The 13,252-nt window shown below is 42.3% G+C and overlaps 1 pseudogene; it reads right to left on the bottom strand.

The window, feature by feature from the left end:
* Positions 1-10,478: 10,478 nt before the first annotated feature.
* LOC124662483 lies at positions 10,479-12,594 on the bottom strand (annotated as a pseudogene).
* Between the last annotated feature and the right edge of the window lie 658 nt (positions 12,595-13,252).

The following is a 13,252-nucleotide window of genomic DNA, read 5'->3' as shown; positions in this document are numbered from 1 at the left end:
ACAATTGCATTAAGTATGGTGCGTAATGTAATCGACAACTACATCCTTAGACATAGAATCAATGTTTTATCCCTAGTGGCAACGAGCACAACACAACCTTAGAACTTTCTCGTCACTTGTCCCGGTGTCAATGCGGGCATGAACCCACTATCGAGCATAAATACTCCCTCTTGGAGTTAAGAGTAAAAACTTGGCCGAGCCTCTACTAATAACGGAGAGCATGCAAGATCATAAACAACACATAAACAATAGATTGATAATCACCATAATCATAGTACTCTCTATCCATCGGATCCCGACAAACACAACATATAGAATTACGGATAGATGATCTTGATCATGTTAGGCAGCTCACAAGATCCAACAATGAAGCACAACAAGGAGAAGACGACCATCTAGCTACTGCTATGGACCCATGGTCCAGGGGTGAACTACTCACTCATCACTCCGGAGGCGACCATGGCGGTGTAGAGTCCTCCGGGAGGTGAATCCCCTCTCCGGCAGGGTGCCGGAGGCGATCTCCTGAATCCCCCGAGATGGGATTTGCGGCGGCGGCGTCTCTGGAAGGTTTTCCGTATCGTGGCTCTCGGTACTGGGGGTTTCGCGACGGAGGCTATTTGTAGGCGGAAGGGTAGGTCAGGGGGGCTCACGAGGGGCCCAGGGGACAGGGTGGCGCGGCCAGGGGCCAGGCCGCGCCGCCCTATCATCTGGCCGCCTCGTGGCCCCACTTCGTTAGCTCTTCGGTCTTCTGGAAGCTTCGTGCAAAAATAGGACCCTGGGCGAAGATTTCGTCCAATTCCGAGAATATTTCCTTACTAGGATTTCTGAAACCAAAAACAGCAGAAAACGACAGAATCGGCTCTTCGGCATCTTGTTAATAGGTTAGTTCCAGAAAATGCATAAATATGACATATAATGTGCATAAAACATGTAGGTATCATCAATAAAGTAGCATGGAACATAAGAAATTATCGATACGTTGGAGACGTATCAGAGTGCCACTCAAAAATAAAAATAATTCATGGGAAGGTTTGTCTGGCAAGGGGGTTAGAGTGCCCACTACCATTCGTTGACAACAACAAACACCTCTCAAAACTTTTACTTTTATGCTCTCTTTATGTTTTCAAAACCAAAGCTCTAGCACAAATATAGCAATCGATGCTTCCCTCGTAGAAGGGCCTATCTTTTACTTTATGTTGAGTCAGTTTACCCATTTCCTTCCATCTTAGAAGCAAACACTTGTGTCAACTGTGCATTGATTCTTACATACTTGCTTATTTGCATTCATCATATTACTTTGTGTTGACAATTATCCATGAGATATGCATGTTGAAAGTTGAAAGCATCCGCTGAAACTTAAATCTTCCTTTGTGTTGCTTCGATGCCTTTACTTTGAATCTATTGCTTTATGAGTTAACTCTTGTGCAAGACTTTTGATGCTTGTCTTGAAAGTACTCTTCATGAAAAGTTTTGCTATATGTTACCTATTTGTTAGCAACTATAGATCATTGCCTTGAGTCACTTCATTCATTTCATATGCTTTGTAATAGTATGATCAAGGTTATGTAAGTAGCATGTCACTACAGAAATTACTCTTTTTATCGTTTACCTACTCGAGGACGAGCAGGAACTAAGCTTGGGGATGCTGATACGTCTCCAACGTACCTATAATTTCTGACGTTCCATGCTTGTTTTATGGCAATACTTACATGTTTTGCTTGCACTTTATGATGATTTCATGCGTTTTCCGGAACTAACCTATTAACAAGATGCCACAGTGCCAGTTCCTGTTTTCTGCTGTTTTTGGTTCCAGAAAGGCTGTTCGGGCAACATTCTCGGAATTGGACGAAATCAACGCCAAAGATCTTATTTTTCCCGGGAGGCTCCAGAACACCGAAGGAGAGTCGGAGGAGAGCCAGGGGGCCACCACACACGTGGGCCGCGCGGCCCCAGGCCTGGCCGCGCCGGCCTAGTGGGAGGCCACCCTGTCAGCCCTCCTGCGCCGCCTCTTCGCCTATTTAAGTCCTTTCGACCTAAAAACGCAGTACCGATTGACGAAACTCCAGAAAGACTCCAGGGGCGCCGCCGCCATCGCGAAACTCCAATTCGGGGGACAGAAGTCTCTGTTCCGGCACCCTGCCGGGACGGGGAAGTGCCCCCGGAAGCCATCTCCATCGACGCCACCGCCTCCATCATGCTCCGTGAGTAGTTCCCCCATGGACTACGGGTTCTAGCTGTATCTAGTTGGTATACTCTCCCCCATGTACTTCAATACAATGATCTCATGAGCTGCCTTACATGATTGAGATTCATCTGATGTAATCGGTGTTGTGTTTGTTGGGATCCGATGGATTGTTACGTTATGATTGTCTATCTACAAAGTTTGTGAAGTTATTATTGCTGCAATCTTGTTATGTTTAATGCTTGTCACTAGGGCCCGAGTGGCATGATCTTAGATTTGAGCTCTATAATCAGGGGCGGAGACAGGGGGGCGAGCAGGGGCTAGACCCCCCCAACGTTCGGCCCCCCTCAACAATTCTTCTTGTTCACCAGTAGTTCTAAGCATTGTATACATCGTTAATTTTCATTAGTCTTCGGCGATTACTAGGCAGGGAAATAGAAGCGTAAGTTCCTGTACTACGGTAGACCAAGCCCAATAGGCCAACAACCCATAACGATTAGTATTCAGCTAAGCAGCCTAGCCTATACCGTAAGCCTATACCTTGCCCACTAATTGATCGCATCAGTCATCGGCTTTTGGTTGTCTTGCTCGATTCCCATCACCCACCGACGCTAGGGCATGACTCCCCATAGATGGAGTCAGGCGCCTCGCTGAACTTCGGTCACCATGATGGCGCACAGGCGCAGGGCGCGTGTGGATGTTGCGCGTCACCACCCATATATCCAGTTCATCTACGGGACGCCTTGGATCCGAGGTACATCGTATAATAGTAGTCTTTTGTAGATCCGTGATAAATTAGGCTCTGCCTTGTCTTCAAAAGTTTAATCGAAGGTCTCCAAAAGTGAAATTAGACGCTGCCTGTTTCCAAATAATATGCTAGACCTCCTTTTTGGTAGTACAAGATAGCATAGCTTGATAATAACTGCTACAAAAATTTCACCATTCATGAGATTTTAAACTGGTTTCATAAGTATGCTGAACATATAGCTGCAATCTATATGATCTAGCTTTCTTCCAAATGCAAATCACGTGATATCTAATTTGATCGGTTGATTGCTATTTTATTGAAACTTGAAATACATCTCGGTGACATGTGTTGCACGATTTTTTCTTCGACCCCCCAAGCCGATATATATTTGTGACATATGATGTTGTGCAATTTTTTCTTCGCCCCCCCTATGCTTGAATCCTGGCTCCGCCCCTGTCTATAATTATTGCTTAGATTGTATCTACAAGTTGTATGCACATGTCTATGTCCGGAACCAAAGGACCCAAAGTGACAGAAATTGGGACAACTGGAGGGGAAGGCTTAGATATGAGGATCACATGTTTTCACGGAGTGTTAATGCTTTGCTCCGGTGCTCTATTAAAAGGAGTACCTTAATTTCCAATAGATTCCCTAGAGGCCCGGCTGCCACCGGCTGGTAGGACAAAAGATGTTGTACAAGTTTCTCATTGCGAGCACGTATGACTATATATGGGAAACATGCCTACATGATTAATAGACTTGATATTCTGTCTTAATGCTATTTCAATCCTATCAATTGCCCAACCGTAATTTGTTCACCCAACACTTGTTATTGGAGAGTTACCACTACCGTAGATAGCCGGGAACCCCGGTCCATCTCGCATCATCATATACTCGTTCTACATGTCATTGGAAGTAGTATCAACTATTTTCTGGTGCCATTGCTCTCATATTGCTATTACTGCTGCTGTGTTACTGTTACTACTGCTCTCATATTACTGCTACTTTCACGTCACCCCTGTTGCTAGTGCTTTTCCAGGTGCAGCTGAATTGACAACTCAGTTGTTAAGGCTTATAAGTATTCTTTACCTCCCCTTGTGTCGAATCAATAAATTTGGGTTTTACTTCCCTCGAAGACTGTTGCGATCCCCTATACTTGTGGGTCATCAGTCACAAGAAGCAGTATTGTAGGAAAAGCGATTATCTGCAGACTGTTATTGACAAGAACCCTGGTTCCAGGTGCATTGTGACCACTGTCAGAGGATCAACAGAAGAACATGTTGAAGCTATGCAGAAAGGACAACTGGTAGCCATATCTTACTGCCCTAGATTCCATGGGTTCTTCTTCTGTGTGAATGAGAAGGATTTCTACAGGTTTGTAGACCATTCATTTGGTTTGGATGGTTGCTTCATAAAGCTCACATCTGGAGCTCAAATCCTTGCAGCTACTGGCAGAGATGGCAATAATAATATCTCTCCGATTGCCTGGAGAGTGGTTGCAAAAGAAGATATAGAGAATTGCCAGTGATTTCTTGAGCAGCTGAAGTATGCATTAGGTAGAGATCAGGGACAGTTTGGATACTACAACATAATGTCAGATAGGCAAAAAGGGCTACTGAAAGCAGTTTCCATAATTTTTCCTAATTCACCATAGAGGTACTGCCTCAGGCATATTTATGCCAATTTTCAGACAACAGGCTTCAGAGGAGAGGATTTGAAGAAGTGCATGGATAATGCAACATACTCTTACACAAAAGATGGTTTTGATGCAGAAATGGAGGAGATGAAGAAGCAGAGTGACAAAGCATGGAAATGGTTGAGCAAGATACCAATGGAATCATGGGCAAGGTTTACCACATGGACACCAATTGCCAAATAGATTTAGTGGTAAACAATCTCTCTGGGGTATTTAACAAGTACATTCTTGATGTCAGAAACAAACCAAATATGACTATGCTAGTAGGAATATATGATAAATGCATGGTCAGATGGGATGGAAAAAGACAAGGTGCAGAGGACTCTTCGTGAGAAATTACACATCACTATGCATAATTGCTTGAGTTAATGAAGAAGTACTCAAGAAATTGCATCCCAAAGAGGGCATGCAAAGGACTATGGCAAGTTAAAACTTAAAAGTGGGAAAGTTACACATGAGCTCAACATTGAATCTAGGACATGTTCTTGTAGGAAGTGGCAACTCATTGGCTTGCCTTGCAACCATGCAGTCAGTGCCATTTACAAGGCTTCTATGCATCCAGAAGATTTCGTGTCCCCCTTTTTCAAGAAAAACATGTACTTGAATAGATACAAGTTGACATTTAATCCAATGCTAGAACCGCATGGTTGGACAAAGACATATACAGTTGACATCATGCCACCTGCATTCAAGGATCATTTGAAGGGAAGAAGGCAAGAAAAAAAGGAGGAAAGGCAAATTTGAGCCTCCTAAACCTAAAGAGACATCAAGAATGTCCACAATTACTTGTAGCAACTGCAAACTACACGGGCACAAGTATATAAGCTGCTCACAACCTTTGAGGAGGCCAAACCTAGCTATGAGGAAAAACAGTCACAAGGTAATGCATACATGATTCTTGTTCTCATTTCTCTCCATTGCAATCTCCTAATTATTGGTACATGACATATCCAGGCCAATAGGACAATGCCAACAATAGATCATGCAGCTCCAAGTTCTTCTGGGACTACTACAGGTCAAGCAGATCATGCAGCTCCAAGATCTTCCGGGACTACTACGGGTCATATATGTAGCCCCAATAATTTATGGGGCTAATGCTGGTCATGCTCCAAGTCCAGGTCCTAGTTTTAGACAGCCAGCCAGAGGATTGGCTGGTTATTTCAATGCATGAGCTAATGCTGGTCCAGAGAGATGCTTCTAATCCTCCTCTACTAGGACATTAGGTCCTCTGATGTGGAGTTCTCTCTGATGTGCTATGTATGGAGTTCTCATATGTATGCCATGCTACCTAAGATGTTTAAGACCATTTTGTGATGCCTGTAATAATTAAGGCTATGCTACATGGCCATATTTAAGACAATTTGAACCTAGGATGATGTATTGCTTAAGACCAACTATGCTTTAATTATACATATGTAATGCTTAAGACCAATTGTGCTTCATTTCGTTTTTCAAGTTTATTTGTTACCCTAAAGGTCTCGACAAAGTCGACGAGTCGATGTCGAGACCTTTCTAGTTTTAAAATAACCCTCAAGGTCTCGATAAAGTCAATGGGTCAATGTCGAGACCTTTCCAATAGTAAAATAACCCTAAAGGTCTCGACAAAGTCGACGAATCGATGTCGAGACTTTTCCAACAATAAAATAACCCTAAAGGTCTCGACAAAGTCGACGGGTCGATGTCGAGACCTTTCCAGTCGTACAATAACCCTCACATAACACATATTTAATATCATTCATAACCTGATAAAAGGGAGTTCAGTTCAACATCGGGGATCAAATTTAACTAATACAACAAATATTGTTCAACATTACAAACCAACATAATTTAGGTCAACATTACAAACCAGACATAATTTTGTTTAACGTTACAAACCGAGGGAATAAAATTCAACATTGCAATCAAATTAAACTGATACACCTTCACGCTAATATGAAAAATAGCAACTACTCTTCAGACATCTCCTTAATCTACTTCATCTTTGCCCTTGTGGCTTCCTTCTACCTAAAAAAATCCCCAATGATGTACTCCAACTTCCTCTTCTCTTCTTTCAACTTATCCCCTCCTTCTGTGCGTTCATCCTCAATCATTTGTGCATATTGCTAGTTGATGTATCAAGTGACTTCTTCGGCTCTAATTCAGCCTTGGCATCAATCAAACCTTGTTCAGCTTGGGCCTTCAGAGCTAGTATGACCCTTCTCCTCCACAACTTTTTTTATCTCATCTTGGCCATTCCTCACGTCAATGTGCATCTTTTCAATCTCATCTTCCAGCTTAAACCTCTTCTCAAGATTATCTAGAGAATCACTAACCCTGCCTTCGTTTTCTTCTCCATACAAATTCCAGAGCTTTGACAGTGCTTTCTGAATTGTAGGTGGCCACTCACCGTCTACCCAAAGATGAAAATCACCGAAAAGTGTATTTGACACGTGAGCACCAGTGCTCCTGATTTCTAAAAATCATATTTTTTGGATTTCATAAAATATGAAATTAAATACCCACACACATACAAACATTCTGAAGCTACGGTAAAAAAATTGGAGAAAAATATATTATATTTTAAGCTATACAAAAAAGACAAATTTCTGACAAATATATACCTCTATACGTAGCCACAAATTTGTTTTTTTCCTGTAGCTCAAAATACAATGTAATTTCTACCGAAACTTTGCATGAATATTCAGAACATGTGTATGTATTCATGGAATAAATGTGATGATTTTTTGGAACATAGAAATACAGTTTTTAAATATTTTAAAAAACCGAGAGCACTGGTGCTCATGTGCACCAAATTTGCTTCCGAAAATCACATGCTACTTCTCCATCCTGACATGCACATCCTAAGAACCTCCTCCCTGTCCAGCCCCAATCAAATGCTACAAATCCTACAACACTGTGTTTGCAAGTGGCAAGCCTGTCACCGTCATCAGACAATCCGTAGAAATCGGAGTCGCACGTGGTGTTAACACTCTAACATTTTAATGGAAAGAATCAGCTAAAATCATGCTCAAAATAAAAAATCCCCAAATCGACACCCTACAAATTGGACAGACTAGTGTACTCACATCACTACCGAGGGAGCTCATCTCTGGAGAGGACTCCTCGCCGTCACCCCACAAAACCATGGCTGAAATGGTATGCTACCGCCGGAGATTTGCATCGCCGACGAGGGGCCGCACTGGGATGGCACAGAGAAGAAACGCGAGGAGGGAGACGACGACCTAGCCGACCACTCTAACACGCGGCCCTAACGCGAGCCCTAACGATTGTGGCCTCCGGCCGTCAAGTGAGCGCCACGTTGGACTTGACAGTAGGCCACAACGGTCAGAAACACAGTTAAGACGAGCAAATCATAGAATCAGTGCTCCGCGTCTGCACGTGTCCCAGTTGTGGTAGTCGCGTGCTCCAATTGTGGTAGTCATGTGACAAATCGTAACACAAGTTTTTTTGTCACTAGGACAAATGCCCGTGCGTTGCCACGGGAGAACGAAAAAATTTACTCACTATGAAGACTCTCTTTCTCCTGTTTTTTTTCTCCTTTGCATATATCATGTCTTGTGGTCTCTTCTTCCACTTCACCCACTTCACCTCTCTACCCACTTCACTTGCTTGGTTTAGCATTACCATCTCCACCCTCTTTTGGTCTTGTTGTTTTAAAAATTTGCCATCTCACATAACCTGATGAAACATCAAATAGTGATGTCAAACGTTGTGACGTACTAACCAAATCTACGTAGGTTAATCTAGGGGGGCAACTCAATAGGAAGTATATAGGCTAATTGGCTTGCTTCACCTTAGTACATCATTGATAAAAATGGGGAAAACGAGCGGCGTTAACTATATGATGAATATGATAAATTTCTGGTAAACATCAACAAACTTAAAATCCCGAGTTGGTGGAATCTTTCATAACAACCAACTAAACAATACTACTCCCTCCATCATGTTTTAGGTGTTTTAGGTGTCGGAAGTCTAGTTGAAAACATTTTTTAAAATATCCATCCTTTCTATTTCGAAAACGTGCCAACGGATCCCCGATCCCCGATCGATATTAGCCTCGCGTCGGCGGAATCGCGCGCTTGGGCTCCAGCTTCGCGCTGGCAGGCCTCCAGCGCTCGCGCCCGCGGCTTCCCCGGCGCTCCTCGCAGCCTCGTTGGCCTCGCGGTGGAGCTCAGAGCCTCGCGCCAGCGAGCGACCTCTGGCCTTTTGTCGCGCCGTGTGAACTCGCCTCTTGTCGCGGGGCCCCGGCTATGTCTTGAGCTGGTAGGTCTGCAACACTTGTTGATTTCACTTGATACTTCACCATAATCTGCAGCACGGGTTGATTTATACGCATCAGTATAGCAGCACATGCTGAAGAGTTCAAAGTCTAATTTTGAAACTGAAGAACGTGTTAATTCTATCAAAATAAGAACACCTTGATTATCTTGCCCCCCACCTAGATTCTTTCAAAATAAGAATAGGCCAGGTTATATGCCTCCTGAAAGGTTATGCATCTATGAAAGATAACAACTACTCCCTACTCCTATTTGCAAGGATAAGTTCATACTACACTGCATTCCCATTTGCAAGTTAAGAGGGATTAGGTTTCTTGTATTTTTGCAAAAAAGTGGTTTGCTGCCATTAGTTTACTACTGCAGCCGGTCAGACTATTGGGATCTCAAAAGGAAAGAAAGACATCAGTGACATCAGGATCTTTTATGATTAGAAAGTAGCAGTAGTAACGGCAATGTAAGCAACTAATACTATTGGTCAGTATGTAGCTAAGTTTCAGAGGCCAAATAATTCGCTTGAAGTTATTATCTCCCCTAACCGTGGTAGAGACAAATAGCATGTGCTATAATGTAGTGGTATCTCCAAAATGAAGTCAACTAACAGTAGATTTTACTCCCCTAGTCGTGGCAGAGACAAATAGCATGGAGTATCTGTAAGGAACAAATCTACCTGGCAGATGCAAAATGGAGTATAGTACTTTTTAGTTAGCTAATGCCATATATGCCATGTACACTTACCAAATTCCAGTTGCCAAATACGTTTGGTCTTGTCTGACCATCGATACCAGGCTGGATTCCTTGCACATTCTTGATCTACCCAAGCATGGAGTATTAAATGGCCTCCTTTCTCTGTCAGCGTCTGTTGCAAAGTGAGGATATTTAAGTATACAATATTATCCAGATCTTAATCGTGACAAAAATAAGGAGATCACCTGCAACGTGAGGATTGTTTTGCACTTTTGCTGCTGTATATTCTGCCATATATCATCAATAACAGCGCAAGCTAGCTTTAGAACAACATTACATCACCTGCACAACGGTACATCATCTTTGGGCCATTCTGTTTTAACAATACAGTCTAAATAATCCCACACGATAACACATAGAAGAATGTTTACCTCATCCCTCATGTCCTCGAGGGCACCTCTGCTATTTACTAAAACCTCGTCCAACCCTCCTAGTATAATTCTGAAAGCATCAATCTACATAAATAAAAACCAATTTAAGCGATCAATCTAAATATACCTCGAATCCATTACATTTGCCACAAGTAAAAAGGAAAATTAAAGAACCAATGAGCAGATAAGCATGAGAACAAAAAAAAACTAATATCATAATGGTAGGTAGGAGCAGAAGATATGGTCGCTACGGTCTTAGCATATAATACTTGTATTAGATAAGCATACTTGCATTACTTTGTCTCACTAATAAACCAAAATGAAACATGACTGTATGAGGTAGTATAGAATAGTTAAATGGTGCAACAATAGATGTACAACAACTGCATATTCATTTGAAAAAATAAATACATAATACGACAAGTTTGAGCATCCACGTGACAAGGGAACTGAAGCTTTCTCACATGTACAACAACTTTGCTTTATAATTCTGATATACATGCCAAGCACAAACTTGTTGAGTAATATTTGACCAGGGCTGCAGCCGTTGCACTACTCAACTGAATAGATTGATCTATTAAAGCTACCGCTGGCTGTTTCCCATGCATGGCGATCTTAAACTCTCTAACAGCCGCTTAAACGACTCAAATGATTCATCATAGAGCAAAGCTGCACCAAAAGTAATTGTTTGCCTGTGATGATTCACGCCAAGGAACAATGCCAATGGCCTGCCATATCCATTTATCTTGTATGTTGTGTCTAGGCAGAGCACATCGCTGAAGTAGTTGAAGTCATTTCTAGATTTTGGATCTGCCAAAAAAAAGTTGGTTAGCTTGTCATCCTCATCAATCTGCACGGTATAAAAGAACGAGGTTTTATCCATTTGCATAGTCTGCAAATATTTCAATATGGCTCCACCATCGCCAGGTTGCATCGTCTTCATGCGCTTTGAATGGAGATAATTCTTATAATCTGCTGGGAGGAGGAAAATATTTCGAAGGAAACCAACTTGTCTCACAACAAGATCACCAGTTGCTTTTGTAGTTGGTGTCACTACAGAATCATCTGACAGTTCTGTGTGCCCAGACTGAAGTTCCATCAATATCCTCTGTGACCTTAGCATATGCATCGTCGAAAGAGGGCCAGCTGATGATTGCACTCTGCTTTAAAATCAGTGAGACCATATTTACATTCTAGTGTGACTTTAATAATCAACCATGCTAGACAGCCAGTTCTTATACCTAACCTTGGCTTCTTGGCTTCCAATGGATTCTTATTCCTGTTGTAACCCTCTCTTGAGCACACGAAAGTCCTTACTTTGGTAATATTTTCAGAAGATTTATGTGATGTGATTTTTCGAACACTAAAACCAATATGCCCAACATATTTATTGTAGAATTCATATGATATTTCCTCTCAAATTCCATGTCCACCTCAGGAACCAGAATAGCAAGCGAAGCCTCATCTATAGGTGATTCAGTTTCTATCATTCTTCTCATTTTTCCCTGAAGAGCCAAACATAAATAAGTTCAGTAACAAGAAAAAGGAGGCACATTTAATTGTACCAGACGTTAACCAGTACCACCATAATAAGACGAAAACAGTAAATGGATCTATTTTTTGATGGTTTAGGTACTTGTACCACTTGAAAAAATTCACCACAACTAAATGGAATTAAAGACATTGCAAAGGCGAGGAGTAAAAGACGTTATTACAGATGACAAACGATCCATGTCATATACAGTAAGGTAAAAGTAATTTGGTGTGTATCTGTGCTACATGATATTGTCCCCATACTTTATGCAAGTACTGCAAGATCCTAAGAAAGGAATCTTCTAATGTCATTATCCCTGATGAAGATGGCTAGTGCACCAGCGTATCCTCGCCATTGCCTCTCCGAACAGTCTCTTTAGTTTCACTAAAAGGTAAGGGAAAAATCATTTGATAATAACATGCAAGTATCTAACGACATTGACCTAAAAGTGCTTCAGAACTGTAGAGAAGGCAGTAGAGAGATAATGTAAAACTCAATTACCGTCTAGTTTCTACAGACAACGTGCAGCAAAATCCATCTAATTTTTAAATTTAAGCATAAACAATCATATAATTTATGCAGAGTACCATCATGGTATGTTAATATGATAATGTGCCAGAAAACGAAATTATCTTCCATCCGATTTGTAGCTATATTCAAAATCAGCACAAGACCTTGAAGTTTGGGATGTTAAAAAGCGTTGCAGCAACCTCGGTGTGTCACAATCAATTTTGTCAATTCACATATTTAAAACAGGTGTACACGTACAGATTGGTGATAACAACTTCTTCCATCACGAAGCAAAATTTGAAATTAATCTAGGACAGATCAGGAACATCACAATAACTAATTTGTTGGTCTCCGTTCGAAGAAATTTTCCGTCTCTCTGGTTCCATGGTTCGGGACTTACCTCTAGACTGCAAGGTGATGAATCCAATGGAGGCGGTCGGCAGCGAAGTCCTGCTTGAGAAGGAAGGGGCGGGCTGAGGTGAGTACCGTGGGGACGAGCTTCCATAACCTCGAGGTACCGCACGCCCTGCATCTCACACCACCGTGCAGAACCTCGTGTGTGCTGAACCAACTCGCCACCGGTAGCGCCCCTTCCGGCAAGACGGGGGTTCCTTTACTCCAGCCGAAGGAGGTTTCCGGCGCCGCCTGCCGGAGATGGACCGACAAAGAAACGATAACCTAGATGCGATGCGATTCTGTTCGTTGTTTGGTCATGAGGACGGGGGAGAAAGAAACGAGTCTATGAAATTGGGCCAGGCCCATAAGGGCCGACGAAATTGACGAAGCAGGACGACGAGAACTGGAGCCTGGAGGTATGCGCGTGCGGAACGGATTTGACGACGAAGGGTTGTGACGTATTGGCAGAATAAGAAACATGTTCCTTCTTTTTAAGTAGTGTAGATTTACTCCATCATTTCACTCCTCTACCCTAACCAGTGACCTGCGACAATCTCGAATTCTCGATCCCCTTTCTACCTTAACGGTTAAGGCTTAACACTCAAACCCACGGTAACCTCGACCCGCAGATTGTGCTTATAAAATGGGGCGCAGTTGATATCATAGCCGTTGTTTATAGTTGTGTTCCTCGAGATTCGGTCCAGCATGACCCCACGTGAAAAAGGAATCTACAGCTGTCATGTGTGTAAAATCAACAGTACTTTTGACATTACTACATGTACCATATGAAAAAT

The sequence above is a fragment of the Lolium rigidum genome, chromosome 6, assembly GCF_022539505.1.
Source record: "Lolium rigidum isolate FL_2022 chromosome 6, APGP_CSIRO_Lrig_0.1, whole genome shotgun sequence".
Lineage (NCBI taxonomy): Eukaryota > Viridiplantae > Streptophyta > Magnoliopsida > Poales > Poaceae > Lolium > Lolium rigidum.
Note: the sequence above shows the minus strand (reverse complement) of the source record. Positions and strands in the feature narration are given on the sequence as shown.